Source organism: Watersipora subatra, chromosome 6, assembly GCF_963576615.1.
Source record: "Watersipora subatra chromosome 6, tzWatSuba1.1, whole genome shotgun sequence".
Taxonomy (NCBI): Eukaryota; Metazoa; Bryozoa; class Gymnolaemata; order Cheilostomatida; family Watersiporidae; genus Watersipora; species Watersipora subatra.
In genome coordinates, this window is record NC_088713.1 from 26119421 (window position 1) to 26140055 (window position 20635).

The window sequence follows — 20635 nt, forward strand, 5'->3', positions numbered from 1 at the left end:
TATGCTTAATTGATATACCAGTTGGCTGCTTTGTGCTCTAACTTCTTAACTAGTTTGTGAACAAGCCAGTCAACTGGAAATATGAAAAATAGTTTTAGCCACAATGAATACTGATAGAACACAAATATTTCACTTATTCATTGTCATATTTGTCAGGATAATGTTTACTGGATTTTGAAAATTCTAACTTTCAAGATCTATGAGGAACACAAAATACATGGAAAATAATTAAAATGAAATTACAGAAAACCAAAACTTGTAATCCATTTTGTGAACTTAGCTTTGTGTCCCACATGACTGGTTTGAGAACTCAGCCAGCGTAATTAGCTCACAAATTGTTAGAACATTGTACAGGTAGGTGTGGTCAGGCCCGTATTCCCTGGGGCGCCTGGTCGGCTGAGCCGCCTTGACCACCTTGTGATTTTCGCCGGTTAAGTGATAAAAATTGCAGTCTAAGCTGATTCACTTAGAATTTCCCACAACGAATTTATGAGCAACTAGCGGTTTATATTGTTTTCGTGGTAATCTCGCCAAATGAGTGATCTTGAGACTTTGTTAAGACATAGAAACTGAACTTTATAGCTTACAGTGGGGGTGTGAAGAAGGCAACCAAATTTGCATTTTCCTTATCATAACATAACCGAATCGAAACATCGATGAGGAGCACCATGGGGCAGGAGCGTCTAAATAATTTTCTAATATTACACATATATAAAGATGTTGAAATAAAACAGAATCAGCTATGAAAGACTTCCCCTATGGACACATTGACAGAAGAAGAGCTATTGCAACAAAATAGTAATAGCTTTTGTGCTGTCAATGTCGTTTACAGAAATCTGTAGTGTCATGAGTTTTATGTCATAATTTTATTATCATTTGTTGAATAAAGAAAAAGTTTTGCTTTCCATTAACCATAAACAATATATTAATGTAAATTTTGATGCTCACAATGGATTGAACTCATGTATACTTTGAGAGTTGTTGATGATTAAAAGGTCTACAGCTTTGAGGCGCTACCCCGAACACCGTTGGGGCTTACACCGCTGCCAAACCCTCAGATGTTTATAACAGAGTCACCCAACACTTGCCGCCTCAACATGCAACCATGGAATACAGCCCTGAGGGTGGCAAGAATAAATTCAGGTAGGTTTTTACTAAACGACAAGAAATGGGACTCATTTAAATGTTGATTTTCAACAGAGTTCCCATTACAGTTATTTGGTATAAACATAATCAGCATGTCTTACTCTGCTATGTTGTAGGTGCAACATATGTGGGAGTGTCCGTACAAGGTCTTAAAAGCTAAAAAACAAACAGTTAATTGCAGCCATCGCGAAGACGCCGTATTTTGGAAACCCTTCCAAAACAGCTCAAATTGGACGTAGCTGAACACAATGGTTTTAGTTTACACTTTCATGCCACCTCAATTGTCGAAATATTTTTACTAATATACTTTATGCATTTAATAGAACCATTTCAATTGTCAAAATGCCTCTTTTTCATCATCATTGCAATGCTGTCACTTTGAGCACTAATATATCAAAACCTACTGTAAAAATTTGTTTGATTTCTTAACCTTAGCTCGAATGAGTGCATATCATCATCTGATAAACATGAGCAGCCTGCTGGGCAACTGTGATAGTCGAAAAATGCTGCAGAAATGGTTCGCGCTATATGGTAGAAAGTATGGGTCACATGATTAGATTACGAATAGATGATTAGATCAGGCTGAAATGAAACTGTAAACTGCATCTATCTTTGATAGGGCTTTCCGGTAGAACCCAAAGTGTTTTTTATAAACTAGTGCTACAAGAAGTTTTATATTACGCCTTTTATTGGCCGTTAATATCATGTGATATTCTCACATGTCAAAACAACAACCACAGTGTTTAGTAACGTCATCGAAATCAAAAGGTTCCAAACTACGACATTTTTGTGATGCATGCGATTAACTTTTTGTTTTTGAGCTTTTAAGAACTTGTAATCACATTTCCATGTATTTTGCACCTACAACACAGCAGGGTAAAACATGGTTAATCTTGTGATACCAAATAACTGCAATGTGAATTCTGTTCAACGTTAACATTTAAGATGGCACTAACATGACAACGTTAACATGACGTGAAAACTCACGCTTCACTGGTATCCTTACACTTTCCTTACAGTGCAGGGCTGTATTGCCCAAAGAGAACGTGATCAGGACACTGTCAATTAGTAGTTGCCAGAGGGTAGAAGGCACGACTCAGCCGTGTGGGGAGAGTCTGGGAGTAGATCTGGGGTCTGGGGTCTAGGGTCTGGGACTAGTCTAGGGTTGGGGGGTCCTCCCCGAGAAAATTTTGAAAATTTAGAGCAAAATTAGAGCATTTTAAAGTGTATATTGTATTATTTAAGGTGGATATTCAGGTCCTGTCAAGGTGAGTCATTTCGAGTCTTGCAAAGAGAACTAGCTACAGAGTTACATGGTTTTGAGTTGTAACCATATATACATGTATGTATATTTACATTTATATTCATAAATATACGTACATGTACATGTGTACATAGAAAATTGATTGTTGTAGCTTGACACTAGCCTTTTAAAAACTAAATTTAAGAGCACCTGTTTCAGTTACAAAAATAAGTTTAAATAATATATTACATGCACCAGGGAAAGACAACAAATAGATTACTTGGCCTGCTTAAAACTTACTATGTTTAAATTATGGCCACTTAGGAATACAATGAGCAACAAACTTGGCCTGCAAACACAAATATAAATGTACATGAAGATTGATTGTTATAGCTTGACACTTGTCTTTTAAAAAGCTCTTTTTCTATCAGTGTGGTCATGGCAGAAATCTTTCACAACTGATTCTGTATCTATTTCAACATATTTATATATGTGTAATATTAGAAGATTCGTTAGACAGCCTGTCCCATAGTGTTCCTCATCGATGTTTGGATTGTTTGGAAAGTATCTCTCGCCCACTGCATTGGTGGCAGGCAAAACCAATACTAGATTAGTGAGCCTCTCCACTTCATCGCTAGTAGCGCTAGAGCGCTAGGTAGGCTAATTAGTTGTTGGAAATATCAAGTTAATGAACTTAGACTGAAGGTCTTACTAATTAGCCGCCAGAGATCACTAAAAAGTTGGGGCGACTCAGCTGCCCAGCCGCCTCAGGGAATACAGGCCTGTGAATTTTAGTGCCACGTAATTAGTGGAGAAGCAGCCCAGAGCTATCTTTCACTCATATTCATATAAATATGGAGAATAAAGTAAGATCAGGTTCTTAGCCAGAATTTTATGTTGAGTCTAATGATATAGTTTCTACACCTATAAATGGTCACATTTAGACGTTCTAGGACGATTTTATATTGAGGGGGGACAACTCCTAAAAATTTGGGAAATCCCCATTTTCCTGCTTAAAGTTACTGCTATGAGTCAAGTTTTCACATTTTGGAGTTATAAAAGCGTGGATGATGAAGAGTGTGTCTTCTATTGTGTGTAAAATTGTGGGGAAACCTTGGGTAGGGTTCTTCAGATAAGTATCGACGAAGCTAGGAAGTTTGCTATAGAAACTGTAGTAGTAGTGTTTGACCAAGCTATATATTGTAAAACACAAACTATTTGCTTCCTCAATCCCATTCTGATGTCAAGACTTGTCCCTAAATTTAGAAGTTTCCACACAGTGATATCTTTCCTTGGTGTGATAAGCAAAAGGTATGGTGATGCTGGGTGGGTCAAAATAATCACATAATCGCAATGTATCGCTGAAGGAAGCCTGAAAGGGATGATGAATGGTCATAGTTACAATAGGCCCATCATGACACACAAACTCTGCATGGTAGCACTGTATGACCTATAATTGTTGGATAAACTTGCTGAAAGTCTTGAACACTTTAATGTCCTTGACTTTCTTAGTTTGGACGTTAGTAAAGATGTTTTCAATCACACTGAATGTAATCAATCTGAACTTGCCCACACGAATCAGGCATTCCAAGATTTTGTAGTCATCTCTTTAATAGGCAACCCCACATTTAGATTCTGGGTAGAGTATATTGAAATGATGACCTAGCTGCTAAGTTTTGTCCGAGCCACAAGGAAATCTGATTGGAACCTCCATGTCAACTAACTACAATGACTCTTGCCATGGTTTTTGCATACGACCACTCCAACTATGCAAGGTATGGCACACTTTACTATATGAAGATGACGTAGCTGGCAAAGTCTCACCCCCTAATTTACCAAGCAATGACAGATCACCTTGGTTATTCTACCTTTCAATATGAGCATCACCGCCCATGCTCCAGCGTTGCCTGTGATATGGCTATAGAACAGACCGTCAATTGTGATTTTAAATCACAGGGAAGTCTCATTGGATTCACAAACACCTAATCTGTCTTACAGAGATGGACCATGGCTCATCCACAAAGGACAACTGTGCACACAAAAATAAAGAAATAAGGAAGCTTCTAGAATTGGACTCCACTAGCTCAGACAAGCACGACTTGTCAGAATCAACATGGAAAGCTGATGAAGACACAATATGTCTCATCAAAGAAATCATATCAGCTTGAATCAACCCATTCAAGCACAAAGATAAAAATCTTGTCTCTATCGTCAGTGGAGTGGAGGCTTCAATTGACATTGTCTATGATTTACAAAATGCAAGACAGATTGGAGAAAAGCAGTTTCAAGATTTTGTCACCAAATGGATGAAACCTCAATAGTAGAATTCAATGCGCCAATAAAGGCAAACAAACTGAAAGGTTTTGCTTTGAGTCAAAGTGCTAAGAAAACTTCTAGTAAAAAAGTCTGCAGTGTACAGGACGGATCTTTGATCGTCTTCTTGTAATCAGCCAGCAGAGGAACATTGATCTTAGAAACGTACTTTTTTATTCCCTTGGCAATGTAACGTGAAGCCTGACAAATGCGAATGGATTGATGATGAAGACAGCTAACTCTACCCTTATGACAGCATTGGAAAAAAAGCTAGAGCCACATCCAACATGTTACACAAAATTTGAAAAACCTTCCGAAATTTGATGCTGTGGTCATTGATGGAATGGCTGAGATTCAAGCTTTGAAACCCTCAGTGTCATTTGGAATTGTTGCTAGTGTCCTATTGAAAAGGCTAGCATCAATCGCTACATGATATGGTTCTTCTCGGGTAGAATTTGTCTGTGATAGCTATCCTGAGGCAAGCATTAAATCAACAGAATGAATGCATCATGGATTTAAAGGTAGTCAAAAGGTTACAATTTTTGGGCCAAATCAAATGGTGCCAAAATGGTCAGACTTACTGGCTGAGGGTGCTAACAAAGAAGCTTTGGTGGTTTTCTTGAGTAAGGAGTGGAGCAGTGCACAGATCAAACAAGATATTGATGTATACATAGAATTTTCTTCCAAGTGCAACAAAATCAGTTTTCAAATCGATGGGAAAACTAGTAATAAAAATATAGTGAGTCTAGCATCATATCATAGGGAAGCCGACACAAGAATGATAGCACATATAAAGTTCATCATGTAAGACAAAGGATCGGACAGTACGGTGATGATAGTGTCGAGAGACAGATGCGTTTAGGATTTGTATATCTTTAGTACATGAGCTTTCATCAGATTAATTGTACTACTTCTGTGGAAAAAAAGAACGAATGTGATACATACACATTGGAAATGTGTCAGGTATTCTAACACTGCTCTACTGCCAGGCACTTCTGGGTCTACATGCACTCAGTGGTTGTGATAGTATCAGCACATTTCATTCAAAGGAAAATACATCTTTTTTGAATTTACTCAAGCAGAACCCTGAGTTCATCAACATATTAAGCTCTTTGGGCTTGGAGTTTGAAGTAGAGGATGATACTCAGCACTCTATAGAGAAACTCATATGCAGGCTTTATAATACTGTACGTGTATTGACACAACTGAAAAGGTCAATGAAACAAGATATTTTTTTTATTGCTCTCCCTCAAAGATTTCCCAAGCTAACCTTCCTCTAACCCAATATGAACTGAGGCTGCATGTAATGAGAGCTGGTTACCAAGCAGCCATATGGCGTAGAGCTGTGCAACCAACAATTGATCCTCCCCTACCCACTAATCATGGCTGGACTTTGTCTAATGGCAACCTCAAAACCACATGAATGACACAGAACCCAGTGTCTTCTCATGGGATGACAGACATGTTTTGTCGATGTAAGACAGGATTTTCATCCAATAGATGCCAGTGCCAGAAGGCTGGACTCAAATGTACAGATATGTGTCAGTGCAAGTACTGTGGAAACAAAACTGGTGCTGAAGAAGATAATACATATTTCGCTGAGAATGCTGGTGAAGGTAGGTTATTATACATCAAGTATCAGGTTATGTCTTTAGAAGTTTAAAGAATATTTTCATTCATGATACCTTTCCCTGATACTTGACAGAAAAAAAGATTCTACATCTTGGCCAAATCTTTAAACAGCTGTGACAGTTTTTGATTCATTTTTCCTTCTTGTAGATGTTTAGGAGATAACACACAGTCATGGTGCTACATCAGACCGACAGACAAATTATGTAATCCATTATATTATATAATATCGTGTATAAGTTCAAATCTATAAAACTTGGAAAGATATAAATATTAAATAAGAAATATACTACAAATTCTGATCTTGATTGATGTGTTGCAACCTCTTTGCTTTCCCCAATTGATAAACTGGTGAAATTTGAAATTAAATTCATGTATTACATAATACATTTAAAAAAAGGTTGTGACCAGTTGAGAGAATTGTCAATTACATACTCAGAACAAGCTCCAAAGTCTGGTCCAAAAACAAATGGAATTGGGTGGTATTCACAATCATATTTAATAAATACTTCAAGTTACGCATATAACCTACATAATAATATTATTGTTCAAATACATGCATTTTTGAAATCTCATAATATGATATTTGAAATCAGCTACAAATTTTGATCTAGTTTGATGTATCACAGTCCTGCTCTGTACTGGTCGAAATTGTAAATTATAAAAATTATATTATTAATTCATTTTATTACGTAGTATATTATAATTAGTCTGGTGGCTAGTTTAGAGGTTTAAAAACTAGATATTCAGAATCAGCATAAAATTTTGGTCTAGAAAATTGTTTCAGCTTATTATCCATCCTAATATAAAATAAATCACTTTTTGGAGCACTTTATGGTAAGCTCTGTCAGGGTATGAAATGATAGATGACCAATAAGTCCAAAGAAATAATAAATTGTGGGATCACGGAACAACTGCTGCAAAACATTGCACTAAGCACTGCGATACATCAACAAGCAAACATGAAAATCTAGGGCAATTGCTATGCTGCTAGAAATATCAAGCATGGCAGTTGTCCAACCATCACAGCTGATGCAATGTGAATATATGGGACATCAGTTGGATTGGGAGTTGTCTGATCATTATAATGAAAAGCTTATGAATGAAAAATAGCAAACTTGCTACTAGATCATGATTATTTTTGACCATCACCACTTAATATGAAAGAGACTAACTGGCTACAACAATTACTCATGGCTATTCAGTGAAACAAACAGCTCTAGAGAGTGGCAAGTACAAGGAGAGGTATATCACCAATATTACGCGAGCCAGCTAGATTTATGACTTGTTGGAGCGAAGTAGCAGTCAGCATACACCAGAACAGCAACCAGTCATCAGCAAGACAATTATTTACAACACTTCATTTAGTATAATTAGATATAGCTTATAACATCATTTTGGTCTAAAAAATGTTGTATTGTATAGCAGTAGAAAAATATAGCATAATTTTTCATTAACTAAGATATTGTATTTTATGCAAAAATATCGATGAAATGGCTGTGAAAAGAATGGCCTAAAATGATAACATGTTTCTTGCTTCAAATAAATTAGCTAGCTAGTAGCGTCTTAGAATGAGGAGTACTGCAAAATTAATTTCATAAGGCTACTCCTATTAGTTTTTGAGTTATGGCCAGTTTTGTACAATTTGTTGCCGGACTTAGAATATTTTTTGCATGCCGTCATGGGATTCCAAGAACAGTAAGGAATTTTAGCTCACCACAGAGAATCTGAAACAGAAATTATGCAAGAAATGATGCAAAAACCACCAGCAAAACAGAACCAACCAATGACCTTTGGCAATGACTCAAGGGCAAGTATAAAAGAGGGGAAAAATTGACGAGACAGGAACGAGAAGCTGGCAGCGAGCCAGGCAGGGCAGCAAACAGCTTGCCAAGGAAATACATAGCAGATACGATTCACCCAAAGAGGTGGCAAACCAGGAAGCCATAAAGCTCTAAAAATAGAGTTTATCCAGCCCTCCTGACAGCAAGAGCTACCGCTGCGCGACTAATAAATACATACTCATTGAACCTAGTAAGGCCATAACAAATAGGGCTAAGTATACAAGCATATTGTTATTTTTGCTTGATCTAGTAAGCCTTGACAGAATAATTGTTATTTTGACCTTTGGAGGAAAATAGAGTTCACAGACACTTAGAAACAAACCACTGGCGTGTTATTGTCGATTATAAGATACATGTAATTACCTGCAGACAGTTGCCTACAAGAGATAGGAGGCCTCGCAATGTCAATAATACTCGATACTTGGACTCATCATTACAGTAGTGCCCATCTCCATTGATTGAGTTGCTATTTCAATTTTGCTTTATAACAACAGTCTGATTATTGTTGGGCAGAAGTGCCACTTTGTCTGCAGTCAAAATTTTTCTTGGGAGAAATTGAACTCAAGGTCCAGAGGCTAACCATTACACATAGAACCATTGTAGTATTTCACTCAAAGGAAACGCACAAAAACAATACATTTTATATTACTATTTAAGTATCAAATAATCATTACAACAATTATTATAACAAAAAAACTATTCATATATCAATTATTAATTCAATTTTAAATATTCATTTTTTGAGTATCAATTTTCTCCCTTGACACTACCATGTCAATATTTGAATTTGTCTCTGCTGTGATATGTTTATCTAATTATCATTGGTATCTTAACAAATTTTACAATGTCTTGGTTGTTTTGATTATATATTATTACCATGCTTTGTATTTCATTTGTACCTTGTTTGTTATGTTGTTCAGCACAGGGCTATGGACACTATATTCTGTTGTATTACTATTTTTTGACTATTACTTGTTTTTGCAGCCTTATTTCGCATATATATATATATATATATATATATATATATATATATATATATATATATATATATATATATATATATTTGGCCCATTATAGCAGGAACAGCATTTTGAAAGCATGCCTCCTCTCTAGACTCCACATTAAATTTCATCAACCTATGAATGACACGTTGCATGTGTGTCAAATGGTGTGGCATTTATTAAATGTAGGTTATTTGCATAATATATCCTTTAGAAATATTCAGTGTTCGAAAAATTACAATGACACTGATTCAGTACTGAGCTGTGGTTTACCACCATTAGCTTGTTACTCACCAATTGACTCAATGACGCATTAGTTTGTTGCTCACCAATTGACTCAATGACGCGTTAGTTTGTTGCTCACCAATTGACTCAATGACGCGAGTCAGCAAGTGCTTCCATATGTCTGTAGATGCTGACTTTGCCTATTCTGGCCAAGCATCCCTCTTAAAAAAGGTCAACTTTGGTGTCGACATGGAATCAAGAATCGCTATTGTGGGACCCAATGGAGTCAGAAAATCTACTCTGGTTAAACTGCTTGTCGGTGATCTCACGCTGGTAGGTCTCTCAAGATTAGTTCTGACATAATTATTGGTGTTTTAATGCTGGGTACCGTTGGAGAACAAGGAGTTGTCTGCAGCTGTAAATTTTAGTTTGCTTGTTTCGTACAAATTTTCAAAGGAAAATGCTACAAATTAAATACTCACCTTATTTCACATTGTGGTACGAAGATTAAAAAGTACTTGGTCTTCGATTAAGAAGTATTTGGTCTTCGATTAAGAAAATGTGGTCAGTTTTCTTGTTTGCTGCACATTACAGATAGCCTTTGGAGTTATCTACTCTTTAACTAGAATTAAAATTCCCAATTTAAAATAGTTAGAATTTTAAAAGGTAGTTGTGTAGTAACATTTGCAGACAAATGGAGAGATGAGGAAAAACCACAGAGTCCGAGTTGGTAAATATGACCAGCACTATGCTGACCAACTTGATCTATATACTAGCCCTGTCTAGTATCTTGGAGTAAGTTGCCATGTTCTTGTAACATACAATAGGAGCATGTCACGGGGTTCACAGGCTAGTGTGATTAATGCTAAGGCGTAGAGCCTATCTGGTGTTGAGATATTAGTCTCCATGTAGTCTCAAAGTAATTCAACCCATATTTTAGGAAGTTTGGGTTGAAGCATGGGGAAATTAAATAATAGCACGATACTATTATATATATACGATACAATATATATAAAATATCATCTAATAAAATTAGATATTATTTATATATTTAATATTTATTAAATATGTAAATAATGTCTAATATTGTTTATATATGTAATTAATATATATAATATTATATATCTAATGTTTATTGTGTATATTTATGTATTTTATTTATATATATAATATTTTTTTAGATATATATTATTGTAAATAATATTTATAATATTATATTGTATATTTATTTAGCAGTACGAGTATCAGAGTTGCAGCTAATACTCAGCAGAGCACAATAGATGACCTTGACATTTATACAATCACTATGGAATTGTGAGGTCTTTTAATATAGTTTTTTTCTATGTTTTTGTTCCTAGGAATTGTATGCTTAAAAGTATTTTAACTGAACATTGTGTGTTGGGTTCAGTGCAGACAATAACATTTTCGAATCTTACCTAACTTTTTTTAGTTTCTGCTAATATCCTATATAATATTATATATCTAATATTTATTAGATGGATGATATTATATATCTAATATTTATTAGATATATTATATTATATCTGACATTTTTACGTTGAAAACCTCAAAATGTGAGCTGTCTGTTTGTTATTTTTCAGAACAAGTTCAACCTTGAATACCAAAAGGCGAGGAAGATGCTCGGATCTTTTGGGCTCGCCAGTCACGCCCACACCATACTCAACAGAGATCTCTCGGGAGGTCAAAGGGCGAGGGTAGCTCTTGCTGATCTTTCATGCAGAGCACCTGATGTGCTTGTACTCGTATGTATATTCTATTCATCTATTTAGGGATTCAATTGATCTCTTTAGTGATTCAATTGATCTCTTTAGTGATTCAATTGATTTCTTTAGTGATTCTCTTGATCTCTTTCCTCAACTTTGTCATTTTCAGTTATTTAGCTTATTATTTGGCCTATTTGTTGCCATTGTCACAATTTATATGTATTTATTGTTCTTACAATCTTTGAATACTGTTTGTGGTTCTATCTTTTACCTTCTCATGTTCTTCTCATGATGTCTTTACTGGAATCCTTTCTTACGTGTCTATTTCTTTTACAACTTCATTATCTCTTTGCTACACTTTTTGATTTTACCTCTAAATGTCATTTTGATGTACACACTACCTTTTCTTTTGCTTTTCATGATTTTATAGAATTCAAACATTCTTGTATTTGAAAAGTTGTCTTTCTTGCTTATGTATTTTACAGGATGAACCGACCAACAACCTAGATATTGAGTCTATTGATGCTCTGGCAGATGCTCTAAATGACTATGGAGGAGGTAATTTTCATCTCTGTATCTTTTATGTAGTTGTCTTTCCTTACATATTGGTTTGAAAAAACTTTTTAGATCTATTCATCCTATTGAAACTACTTCCAGCAATAAATAAGTAATTAAAGTACATATGCAGATACATTCTATCGTATTAAATTTCTGGTTCATTCCCTGACAAAACGTGAAGTTTATAAAGTATATTTTTATAGTTTGTTGTATTTTTTGTTTTATAAATTATAAAGTTCTTTGTGACAGGAGTGGTAATTGTCTCCCACGATGAGCGACTCATTCGTACAGCCAACTGCAATCTTTGGGTCGTAGAAAACGAAAACATCTCAGAAGTAGACGGTGACTTTGATGACTGTCGTCACAAAATTCTGGAGGCTCTTGGAGAGGAGGACATGCTCAAAAAAGAAAACAAATAGCACAAATATATGATAAACTTTTGTAGTTGTCTGCTCATTACTGTAATAAAAGTGCCATTTTGAGCTGGTGAATGCAGTCGTACAAAGACATTCATTGCTGAAGATATTTATCGCACTCAAATTGCAGGTATATTACCTAAAAATAAGAAGTCGATTACTTGCCAGTCAGTGCCACATTTAGAGGAATACAAGAACCACAGTGATACAACCAATCATACATGATGTAACAGCTGAATATAAGGGTCAGCTAGTTAAACTGTAGGGTCATAGAATTATGCATTTCAATCCTTTAAATTTACTTCATTGTCGATAAATAACAGCCAGATGTTTGTAGCAAATCATTGTTAAAATAAACAACCCCCCATTTTGTAGCCTAAGTTCTTGATGATTGAAAGAGGATGGAAGGCTATCACTATTAAGGTTCGGTAATATTTTGCTATGAGGAACAGCTAAGACCGTAAGTGCTGAACCTGTGATCTTTAGTAGAAAACTCATGCATGAGTAGATGTTACCATTCACTTGGATGGTTAAGGTTGACAAATAAGGACTCCATAATGCCTGGCTAGTAAGCTAGAGCTCAGTCTAATTCTATCTGTTTTCTCTGTTAATCGTTTACTTTTTCATTCACTTGTAACAACAAGAGACCAGACTTGTCACAGTTGACATCAGATCAGTGAGCAAAAAACAAATACCATAAAACCTCTAATTGAATGTCACCTCTATTTCACTGTCACAATAGGAGAAAGGTTAAAAAATGGAGCCTAGTGGCGTTCAAATAGAAGTTTTACAGTATATTATTTCAATATCAGGAACCTTCTACCTTCATTAAAAGTTACAGCGTTGATAGTAACACTCTTGTGTATTATGTTAGTCGTTACTGCAAGCAGATGCCCAGATCTTGTAACCAGGCTCGCATTCCCTGAGGAGGCTGGGTGGCTGAGCCGTCTCAACTTTTTAGTGATTTTTGGCTGCTAAGTGCTAAGAATTGCAGTCGAAGCTCATTCACTTGGAATTTCTAACAACTAATTTAGTAGCAACTAGCATTCTATATTGTCTCCGTGGTGGTCTCGGTAAATGAGGGATCTTGTGAGACTTTGTTAAGACTTAGAAACTGAACTTTACTGCTTATAATGGGGGTGTAAAAAAGACCCCCCCCACCCGAGCTTGTATTTTCCTTATCATAACATTACCAAATCAAAACATCGATGAGGGGCACTAGGGCAGACTCGTCTAAATAATCTTCTAGTATTATACATATATAAATATGTTGAAATAGATACAGAATCAGTTCTGAAAGATTTCTGCCATGGGTATATTGACAGAACAAGAGCAATTGCAATAAAGAAGTAACAGCTCTTGTTCTGTTAATGTCCCTTACAGAAATCTGTAGCGTCATGAGTTTTATATCATTTGTTGAAAAAAGAAAAGGTTTTGCCTATCACAAACCATAGACAATATATTTCTGTAGATTTTGATGCTTACAGTTGATTGCATTTATGCATACGTTGAAGTTTGCTGATGCTTAAAAGGTCTAGAGCTTCAGGGCGATGCTTCGAACCCTGCTAGGGGCCAACACCGACCCCCCATACCCCCAGGTGTTCATAACTAGTCGCCTAACATTTGCAGACACCCCAACTTGCAACCAAAGAATACCTGCCTGCTTCTAACTTAATATAAATATTTATACTATCAACTATAAATAACGAATAGTATAAACAACATGTACTTTGATTTTGTAACATGTGAGCTGTATACTCAGTTGCCTAATTTAAATAAATAGATAAACTCAGATTATATAATATTAGGAACAATGAATATATGTTGGAGTAGTAAAATTGAATTAATTTAAACTACCAAACAGCCTCTTCACTGCCTTTGCACCCTAATGCTCATCCCGCGGTAATTTGCACGTGCACACAATTGGAAGGTGCTTTCGAATGTATAATATATATATTTATATATTATACATTATACTATATAGTATATATATAGTATAAATAATTATATCTATTATACACGTGTACATAAATATACATTGGTTGAAAATAAACATAATTCACAATGCCTACTTAAAAATATGACAAACTCATACAATCCTTTTACGTTGCTCACAGGTTGGCATAACTCCTTACTAACATGCCTGTCACTGTCAGCTGTTTTGTAAAGTTCACCCTTTGTAACTCACCATTTACTAGGTTGAGCATGTTACTAATATCAATAAAGAGAAGATAACTTTTATCTATTTTAGTACTTACTGTGAGAGAGTATAACTACTAGTTATGTATATTTTGTACTTAAAACTGAGTGCTAATCACCACCACACCTTCAAAAACAAATATATTTCATTTTAGAGACAGTCAACCTTGGTAGACAACTGAATGTTCCCACGACTGTATCAACAAGTGCTCCACGGGTAACTTCAAATATCATAAATGAAGTTTGGTGAGTCTGTCACATGCTGAATTTGAATTTTTGTTAAAGACCTTACGTACTAACGTAATATCTTTTGCTGTTTTTTATTGTAAAATGAAAAAAAGATATTTTAGTTATTGATACTAAAGAAGGCTTTTATTACACTTGGATGTCAAAACTGGTTTGAAAGGGAATTCACATTAGGTGAAAAACGGGAAAATTTCACTTTCACTCTCATGCTAAGGTGATAAAAGACAGCTTCAGTTATAATATATAACAGAAAAGACCGCCAGTACAGTTGTGTGCTTAGTATTCTGTAAAAATCACGAAATCAGAACAAAGCATTTAGGCGGACTAAAGTAAAAGCTACTAGAGGTTAATTCTGTTGAATCTTTGTTTCAGTACTAAAGGTTTTACTAAACTCAGTAGATATTATGTGCCAATCATGTAAACCCAAAGAAGTACTGACTGTATTATGTATATTTTAGCTAATGGATGGCAGACAACTGAGTATAAAGGAAACAGACAAACATGGGAGCACAACAGCCAATACTTTTCAACAGCCTCAAGAGGATTGCTGCCGTGGTATTCATGAGAGTGATAACGCTGCCAATTGCAGTAATAACCGTGTTCAGCAGCCGACTGACATGTCAGACGATGACTAAAACCATTCAATAATCAAATTATCAGTTATCAATTATTCAATAATTTCCGTACATGCTAATAGAGATATGAAAGTTGTCAGGTGTTCAATATTCTCATTTTTGAGTTTATAGTTATATTTATGTTAATATAATTATGACTATAACATTAATGCTGGTATACATGACTGGATAAGGAAAGTGGCTGAACAAGAATCTGTCTTTAAACTACAATGTCAAACAGAGTCCTGTGGTATCATTATAGTTGTCACATGAGTTCATATGTACTTTATTGCTGGCCCATGGTATGTACTGTTCAGCTAGTACTACAAGTTCTACGATGCTGTTTAGGATCAATATTTCTGAGACAACTCCTGTGAACTGCTAAAGTGGAATGCAGTTAGTATGAGCAATGTCAACCTTTCTTTATCATGCATTTTATAGCAAGCAGTTCTGCAGCATTGTAGAAACCAGTTGCAAGCAAATTTTTGAGGATTAGACAAACCAGTTAAAGGGAGACTAGTGTTTATTTGTAATGAACAGATATGGACACAGCCACTTGACCATAATGTGTGAGTCGTCTTCCCTCTGATTTCGGGTTTTCATCGGATGTGTAATAGTTTATGGGCTTATCAGCAACTCGGTATTATGGGATAATCTTTCGAATAATTTGCCAGAATGTTGCACTTTTTGCTGTAATATAGGGACTATTTTATCATCAGCTGGGTATTTTGAAATTTGTTACAGAAACATCAGGTGTACCTTTGATTTATGCTGTACTTTTTACAAGACAGCCGATAAATTACTGAGCTGTTAGTTTGTTTGCTCTTCAATTGACTGTGTAAAATGAGTCAGCAAGTGCTTCTTTATGTATGTAGACGCTGAGTTTGTATATTTGACTAGCCAGCAATCTTTAAAAAAGTCTGATTGAGTGTTGACATGGGAACACAATTCGCTGTTAATAGGCCGAATGGAGTAAGAAAATCCACGCTGAATAAGCCGCTAATCAGTGAATTCCTGCTTATAGATCTCTGACTTCTCACACACTGTTATCAAGACTGGTTCTGAGTTTGATGTTAGTAATTTTAGACTGGATTGTAATAGAGAGTCAAGAGTTGTTTTCACATGCACATTTCATGCTCTTTTTACTTCCTGTTTCCGTTTCTGTTTTTTTACATCCCTTCCATTCTTAATCCAACTCAGATTCACCAGTTCATATGCTCAGTATTTCTCAAGTATTCTTTAACTTTTAGCTTTTCTTTATAGTTTGTTTTCTGTATATTACTAAATAGATTGCTATTAGGTTCTCCAGGATATGTAATGTAAAAGCTGTTTTGGGAGTTGTGCCATCTTCACTTCCTAATCTTTTCACATTCAAAAACTCATTCATCTGCGTATATAGATTGTCCATCCAACTACTATGTACTGTGGTCAGCGATAGTGTGACTATGAGTACCGAGGTCTACCTTTAGAATAATAACCTATTTAGGTCAAATAGGGGTCAAAGAGAGGTCAAAGAGGCACACAGTCTAGTGTTTTATTTCACTTACAGTATTTCCTTCATCTCAGTATAATCACACCAGTATAATCTACTAGAAGGCAAAAAAAAAAGTTCAGCGCTATGAAAACATCATTGTTAAACAAGGAGTCGGTTTTTAGGCTATTGGCTTTTTTAGTAAACTTGGCAAACTTCCAGACAGTTCGCTGGCTGATGGAAACGATTTTGTCCTGGTTGCCTAATTTGTTTTCTTTAGCAGTCTATTATAGTTCAAGAATCTGAGAAGCTATCTATTTCAAAAAATTTGGTCTGCGAACTGGCCTTCTGACCCTTCCAGCAGGAAGCTGACGATCACCAGTCAGCAGATTACAGTCAATGTGTGTATCTATTTTCCTACTAATCGTTCATGAAGACTGGTATACAATATTACATGTGCCAATGTCTCTTTTCTGTAATCTGCAGTTATTCTGGATCTTGCAAACATTCATAGCATTCAGTGTAGCAGTGCAATTCTATGTTGCTTTAAAACTTCTCTAACTGCTTGATTTCTACTTTCTTCTGGTAGGTTTGGCAAGCTTCCAGGTTTTATTGGATTTTACTTCGAATGTTGGCTAGTTTGTTTATTGAGGAAAGTTAGAAGAGCTCTCTGACCTTTCACCTATTGACATATTCCACTGCCCTGATATGATAGTCTCACATTTTATTCTGACCTAAGTCAATGTAACTTATTACAAGCATTCAAGACTCAAAAACATATAGTAAAATATTCAAACAATTATAAAAAATTAGACACTTTGGTCCACAGATACGTATACCTGGACCCAGCCTCAAATATACCGGCATTCAGACACCCCAACACATAAAATAAAACATACCTATTTAGGCACTGTAAGCATGTAGTTGCCAACATGGATACAAATACCATGATATGTACACCCATGCATGTATATATAATCATACACTCCAACACTATGGTGTATGTACTCTGATTGCTCAGCATGCAGAGAGCCATATACAAGTAAAAACACACAATTTATACTCACACATATTCAGATACATGCAGACATATGTACATATAGCAAGGATTACAGACAGTCATCAAGAACATCTAGTAATATAATAAACACTAGTAATAATAGAAGGAATCAACATGTTTATAATCAACTCTCTCTAGTTATTAGTTATGTCATCTTGTAGAAAGTAAGACTCTTGCTGTCCCGTTTAGAAACAAGTAGGGTGGAGTCATACACTTCTAAGGAGGGCACATTATCTCCCGCTATATCATCGTGTACCATCTGAGAGACTATATTCCCTACAATATATAATAATAAATACACAGTCAGACTTCCACAGATGAATATTAGTTACACATGGACACTGCTGTCAGTCAGGTCTTCCAGTTAAAATAGAAGAAACATGGAGGCAGTACACAATTTAACATGAAATTACATGATGCATTCCAAAGGTACAAATGATTGGTTCTCTCATAGCACAATAAAAGCCATTGTTACAGAGAATGTTGAATGAAGGGGTTAATATAGTAATAGATACATTCATTTTTATGAGGCTTACAACCATTTTTGAAGGTGATTTTTTTTCTATTTAGCGTACATTAGGAACTCAGTCTACTATCAGCAGGAGCTCAGTTTATCATGCAGTTTTACAATTCACATTTAAAATGCTGTGAATACTGTATACGGCCAGGTTTTTGCTAGCCTAAGAACAAATGCTTTTGAGAACTCAGTCTATAATAGAATAAAATTTGAGTCAAGGTCTTCCATTAACAAATAGCAAAATACTTTTCATTTCAATAACATCCTGCAATATGAATTCAGTCTACCAAAGAAAATTATATATGGTACATTCAGTGTAAGCTCAACTTATGATGCAGTAATATATTATAGATTACACTATTATATGGCTTACCTCTTTGTAGTCATACATACCTTTTAAAGTGTTTTGTTTGAAAAAACAGGAGCTCAGTCTATCATGAACTATTTAATATGCTAAAAATATATGGTTACCCTCTGTGTAGCCGTTTACATATTTTAATTAAAATATATTCTTATAATATAACAATATATATTATAATAACCCTGCATCATACTCATAACTAACCTGTAGTAGAATTAATGATGTAGATAGTCTTGTTGTTGTGTGCAGCCAGTAGAATATACTCTCCATAGCTAACCAGCCCTAGAGGGTTCTTCACTTCAGTGAGGGTCCACAGGACTCCCTGGGAGGTCCGGTCTATTTTAAAGACTTTGGGATGTCTGCGGGATGATATTATGAGAGAGTTGTTATCAGGGGCGCACATTCTGACGCCGGTGCTATCAGCGAGAAGAGCACAGGGAATATGATGTAGAACTTGACCATCTAAGGAGTAGGTAGTGATTCTGGTGTTGGATGGGTCTGTGATAAGAACCTTGTCTTCAATTATCACCAGCGTGTCAGTGTAGTAGTCATGAAAAGGACCCTTCCAGCTGGTGATGAACTCCCCTGACATGCTGTAGACACCAACTGTATGAGGACTGGTAGCGGATAAGGTGTAAATTCTTTCCTTGTAACAAGTGACAGACTCTACTGGACCAGAGGTAGAGATGAACTTGTTGGTGATTTTATTATCAATATCTACTCTGCTGACTGTCTTATCATTTAGTCCAATATAAGTATTACCCTTATAGTGGCAGATGGAGAGGGGACGGGATGGTAGTTGTATGGAGGACAGTTTGGTGAGGGACTTAGGGAGTTGAACTGGTGGAGCTTTTTGTTCTTCAATGATGATACCATGAGAGGAGGTAACTTCTAATTCAATATCTCTCCTCTCACCTGTAGTATATAAAGTGTACATGTGACTAGCAACAACTACTAAATATTATACACAGAAATATTGTACTTGAGAGAAAGATATTAGCGCATAGTAGTCAAGATTCTAGTTATATCACCATCTTTACATTGTACTGTGTGCAGCTATAAAATTATGTTCACGAATTTTCCTCTTCCTTGCAGGACAAGTAGATTAAGGAAAGGATATTTTATCCAATGAAAATAACTCAACATTCAGCCCATGTGACAACGCTGCCATACTGTACAACTATAAACTAATAATTAGTTATATAATACTAATATCGACTGCTATCAGCAGCATCCTATATTAACCATTGTTACATGAATTACTTGGAGGTATGCCAACCTGGCTCTTTTCACTTAGCTATTTCTCACCTAAACACCAGACTATTAACTATTAGTATGGTTAAAGGTGCTTTAGTCCATGTGACAACAAGAATTTTTATGTGAATATACAGTCATGGAAACTCATCCTGTAAACGTTGGTTTGACAGCGCAAGGTTCACAAATATGGAGGCTGCGCAGATACAACAGCTGATACATCGGCTTGTGGTACCAAAATAGTTAAAGCACATAAATTACATAATTTTCTTATTATATATTTCAATACATCAGAGTCTTGGCTTTCGAATGAGCCTAAATTCAATACACAAAGAATAATATAACTATGAAAAACAGGGTGTCAAAAGTATGTCCTGCAAAAAGAAAACACTTGGTTCAGGTTCTCAAAATGTGATGTCACAATTATTATTTAGCCTTAGGTAGTCGATCCTTTTTGCTGCCATTGAGGCTGCGCTTTTCTGTGGCAATCGGTGCTGTTAAACTCAGAGAGCACTAATAATAAACTAGGATTCTAAATAATCAACAATGTCCGGGACCGTGCTAACACCTGACCAATACAAACACATGTTCTGGGTTAACTAATTATGCTTTAATAAATGTACTGTCGTTGATAAAGCTAATGAAATCACATCGATTAAAATGTGAACTGCGGTTGCGAGGCCTTAGGACTATATGTCAATCCCACTTTCACGAGATTGCGCAAAGCTTGAAACTAATTAGTCTCAGTCGCAACCCTCAACATCACAATAAATTGAGAGGGCTAGACTAGCCCTGCATAATATCATCGGGAAAA

General features: G+C 35.7%; 1 pseudogene; it reads left to right on the forward strand.

Moving 5' to 3' along the window:
• Positions 1-6125: 6125 nt before the first annotated feature.
• On the forward strand, positions 6126-12102 carry LOC137398166 (ATP-binding cassette sub-family F member 1-like; annotated as a pseudogene).
• The last annotated feature ends 8533 nt before the right edge of the window (positions 12103-20635 follow it).